Source organism: Mauremys mutica, chromosome 22 (genome assembly GCF_020497125.1).
Source record: "Mauremys mutica isolate MM-2020 ecotype Southern chromosome 22, ASM2049712v1, whole genome shotgun sequence".
Classification (NCBI taxonomy): domain Eukaryota; kingdom Metazoa; phylum Chordata; order Testudines; family Geoemydidae; genus Mauremys; species Mauremys mutica.
In genome coordinates, this window is record NC_059093.1 from 23,047,698 (window position 1) to 23,052,520 (window position 4,823).

Below are 4,823 nucleotides of genomic sequence, written 5' to 3' on the forward strand. Positions count from 1 at the left end.
GGCTGGCAACGTGAGTATGTACCCAGGGTTCTGGTTGGACTTGCAGAGCCTGCGCTGCCATTTCTTCACTGCTGTTTTTAGCTGTGCTAGCTCAATGGACACTAGCATGAGAGTATGCCTGGGAGAGCTGCAGCCACACCTCCATTTGCAGCGTACACAGCGCCTACGTAAAAAACAATTCTGCTGCTAGTTGGTGCAGAGTTCTTCCCTGCCAGGCATTTCCTGAGGTTTGGTCCAGTCTCTTTCAAATCATCTCCAGAGCTGGCGCTTCCACACGGCTTCCCTTGGCAGGTTATTCTGTACTCTAATAGGTGTCCATGTTAGGAAGCTAGTCTGATTTGGGGCCACATTTTGCCCACTCTTGCTAAGTTCAGAAGCAGTTGTGCCATGAATCTGACAGCAGACTTTGTCCCATTGGGCTCACATAATTTATTTGCTATCAAGGGACAAAAGGCATCTTGAATTGGAGGGCAAAGCGGCTCATGAACTCCAATTGCCACACGTATTTTCTGGGATTTGTTCTCGTGCTACTCATAATTTCAAATGTTGAGAAAAATCTGTCACGGAAATATTGGAGAGGACGTTTAAACCTCGGGCGTCTGCTCTGGCAAGACCTTTTCACTTTCAGAAAGAGGCTTAGGAAATGCATTTGGTGATTGAAATTCCAGAATGTAAAACAAGCGCATAGCTGGTCTGATTGGACCCCAAGGAGAGAAGACGCTGCCTGACGTGTGTGAGGGGAAGTAAAGGGTTGTGCTGTAAAGGGGGAAATGGTGACAAGTCTTCGCCTTGAAACACCTTTGTCTTTTAGGAGAAGTGCAGGGCACCCAATAACTCTAACAACGCCCCGCTCGTTAGTAGAGACAGAAAAACGCTGTGGTAAAAAAGAACTGCCGTGCAGGCTGAGTTGTTTATGGGCTAAAGAGTCGCTTTGTCACAGACCCCACGTACGGGCGGCAATGCACAGCTGAAGTGACCCAGGAGCGGGCCAAAAAGCTGCTTGTGACTGAGGAGTTGCAGGCTGCCTTGTGGTTTTCTCTCTGCTCCAGAGGATGACGTACCTTGCATCATGCCGGTACCTGGCACCGCGTACGACTCCCCAGCACACTGTGGGAGCGGAGCCCAGGCTCTAACTGCTGCCATGCCCACTTAGGTGGAGTGTGGGGAGAATTGTGGCTCAGCAAGGGCTGTTTTCATCCATGCTGATACCTGTGCTGATGGCAGTCAGCACAGGGGCATAAGGGAGCGCCTCATGTCTCTGCATGGGCATGCAGGATATCCACCACTCTGGTCCTGAATCATTATCTGGAAGCCCTGGAGAAATTGGCGGGGGTGGGGGGTTGCTTTTAAAAATGAATTAAAATGAATGTGGTGTTTGTGAAAAGTGGGGGATTAAAGTCCAGGAGACAAGGATGTTGTAGGCGCTGGCAGTCAAAGCTTTACCCCTGCCTTGCTCCCTGCTGGTAGGCTTAGCCCTGTGGTCTGAAGGGGACCCGCCTTTAGGACGGAAAGTTCGTGCTACATGTGTGCTAAAGCTACAGCGATTTTGAGTAGGGAACCAGTTGTTAATCACAATAGCAACCTGGGGAATATATAAACCTGATGCAACAAAGTTCCTTGGTGTAATTCCTTGTCATGCAGTTTGCTGCCCGAGGGGTTTAGCAGGCAGTGCCAGACTTGAGTCTGATCTGAAAAACTCAGCTTCACCTGCTGGCCTAGCTGTTGTCTGGGGAAGTTCCAGACCTCCTCCTCCCAAACTGCAATAAGTGCTCCTAGGCAGTGTCTTGTAAAACTCCCCAGCTGAGAAGCCAGAAACCCTTAGTCATGATACACAAGTCAGCTTTGTTCAATAAGCTGAAGGATGAATCAAGGAACATGAGGATAATTGGTCCCTAGAATATATTGCTTTAGAAGTAGATCTGCAGTATCATAGGCGTGCGCAGCAATTTTCATTAGGGTGTGCACTCAGGGAATTGTATTTATTGATTTATTTTAAAGACAGGGAGTTGGGGTGCAGGCAGGGGGCTCAGGACAGGGAGTTGGGGTACAGGAGGGGTACGGGGCGTGGGTAGGGGGCTCAGGACAGGGGGTTGGGGTACAGGAGGGGTGTAGGGTGCAGGCAGGTGTCTCAGGGCAGGGACCTGGGGTACAGGAGGGGTGCAGGCAGGGGGCTCAGGACAGGGAGTTGGGGTTCAGGAGGGGTGCGGGGTGCACGCAGGTGTCTCAGGGCAGGGACCTGAGTTGCAGGAGGGGTGCAGGCAGGGGGCTCTGGACAGGGGGTTGGGGTGCAGGAGGGGTTCAGCAGGGGGCTCTGGACAGGAGATTGGGGTACAGGAGGAGTGCGGGGTGCAGGCAGGTGTCTCAGGGCAGGGACCTGGGGTGCAGGAGGGGTTCAGCAGGGGGCTCAGGACAGGGAGTTGGGGTGCAGGAGGGGTGCGGGGTGCAGGCAGGTGTCTCAGGGCAGGGACCTCGGGTGCAGGAGGGTGCAGGCAGGGGGCTCTGGACAGGAGGTTGGGGTACAGGAGAGGTATGGGGTGCAGGCAGGTTTCTCAGGGCAGGGACCGAGGGTACAGGAGGGTGCAGAGAGGGGGCTCTGGACAGGAGGTTGGGGTACAGGAGAGGTATGGGGTGCAGGCAGGTGTCTCAGGGCAGGGACCGAGGGTACAGGAGGGGTGCAGGCAGGGGGCTCAGGGCAGGGAGTTGGGGTGCAGGAGGGGTTTGGGTTCTGGCCCAGCACCGCTTACCTAAAGTGGCCAGGGCCAGGGCAGGCTCCCTGTCTACCCACCCTGGCCGCATGCCGCGCCACCCACCACGTCCCTGCACGGCCCTGGGGAAGGGGGGGGGCACAGGGCCCCACGCGCTGCCCTTCCACACCTTCAGGTACCTCCCCCAAAGCTCCCATTGGCCACGGTTCCCCGTTCCCAGCCAATGGGAGCTGCAGGGGGCACGGAGCACTCTGCCCCCCCACCCTGGTGCGGCTTGAAAGCGAGAGGTGGTGACCCGAGAGCGGCGCGGGGCCTGCGGCGCCACGGAGGCCCTGAGGGGCCGGATCCGGCCGTAGTTTGCCCACCCCTGCGTTAGGGTGTGCTGGGCACATGCCGATGTGTGGCAGGCTGCAGCCCAGGTTGGCTCCTTCCCCGAGTCCTGAGACCCCCACCACTCGTTGAGTCCCTCTGTAACCCACACACCCTCTGGGGCTGGGGGCTGGCCCAGCTAGTGCCACTGAGACCACGGAGAGAGAGAGACTGAGTCTGCTCGACAGCCGGAGCTCCCAGCCAGCTGCCTTTTAGCTCACGGGGTAGAGGCTCATGCCCTAAGCTCCGAGGCCCCAGCTTCGATCCCCCCCCTGCCCAACAACCGGGGACTGTTGGTGTTACGCCTCCCTCCCCCGTATCCCTGCCGCTCGCCGAGGCCCCCCTCCCCACTGCCACTCGCTGAGTCCCTCCTCTCCTGCACCCCCTCCCTATGTGCCCTTCAGTGACGCTCGCCCAGTCCCTCCTCTCCTGCACCCCCTCCCTGTGTCCCCCCCCGCCGCTCGCCCAGTCCCTCCTCTCCTGCACCCCCTCCCCGTGTCCCCCCCGCCGCTCGCCCAGTCCCTCCTCTCCTGCACCCCTCCCCGTGTCCCCCCCGCCGCTCGCCCAGTCCCTCCTCTCCTGCACCCCCGCCCCTTGTCCCCCCCGCCGCTCGCCCAGTCCCTCCACTCCTGCCACCCCCTCCCCGTGTCCCCCCACTGCCGCTGGCCCAGTCCCGCCTCTCCTGCACCCCCTCCCCGTGTCCCCCCCGCCGCTCGCCCTGTCCCTCCTCTCCTCCACCCCCTCCCCGTGTCCCCCCCGCCGCTCGCCCAGTCCCTCCTCTCCTGCACCCCCTCCCCGTGTCCCCCCCCGCCGCTCGCCCAGTCCCTCCTCTCCTCCACCCCCTCCCCGTGTCCCCACCACCGCTCGCCCAATCCCTCCGCTCCTGCACCCCCTCCCCGTGTCCCCCCCGCCGCTCGCCCAGTCCCTCCTCTCCTGCACCCCCTCCCCGTGTCCCCCCCGCCGCTCGCCCAGTCCCTCCACTCCTGCACCCCCCTCCCCGTGTCCCCCCACTGCCGCTGGCCCAGTCCCGCCTCTCCTGCACCCCCTCCCCGTGTCCCCCCGCCGCTCGCCCAGTCCCTCCTCTCCTCCACCCCCTCCCAGTGTCCCCCCGCCGCTCGCCCAGTCCCTCCTCTCCTGCACCCCCTCCCCGTGTCCCCCCCTCCGCTCGCCAGTCCCTCCTCATCTCCACCCCCTCCCCGTGTCCCCAACACGCTGCCCAATCCCTCCGCTCCTGCACTCCCCTCCCCGTGTCCCCCCCGCCGCTCGCCCAGTCCCTCCTCTCCTGCACCCCCTCCCTGTGGCCCCCCGCCGATCGCCCAGTCCCTCCTCTCCTGCACCCCCCTCCCCGTGTCCCCCCACTGCCGCTGGCCCAGTCCCTCCTCTCCTGCACCCCCCTCCCCGTGTCCCCCCCGCCGCTCGCCCAGTCCCTCCTCTCCTGCACCCCCTCCCCGTGTCCCCCCCGCCGCTCGCCCAGTCCCTCCTCTCCTGCACCCCTCCCCGTGTCCCCCCCGCCGCTCGCCCAGTCCCTCCGCTCCTGCACCCCCTCCCCGTGTCCGCCACGCCGCTCGCCCAGTCCCTCCTCTCCTGCACCCCCTCCCTGTGTCACCCCCGCCACTCGCCCAGATCCCTCCTCTCCTGCACCCCCCTCCCCATGTCCCCCCACTGCCAGCTCGCTCCAGTCCCTCTCCACTCCTGCACCCCCCTCCCCGGGTCCCCCCCGCCGCTCGCCCAGCAATCCCTCCGCTCCTG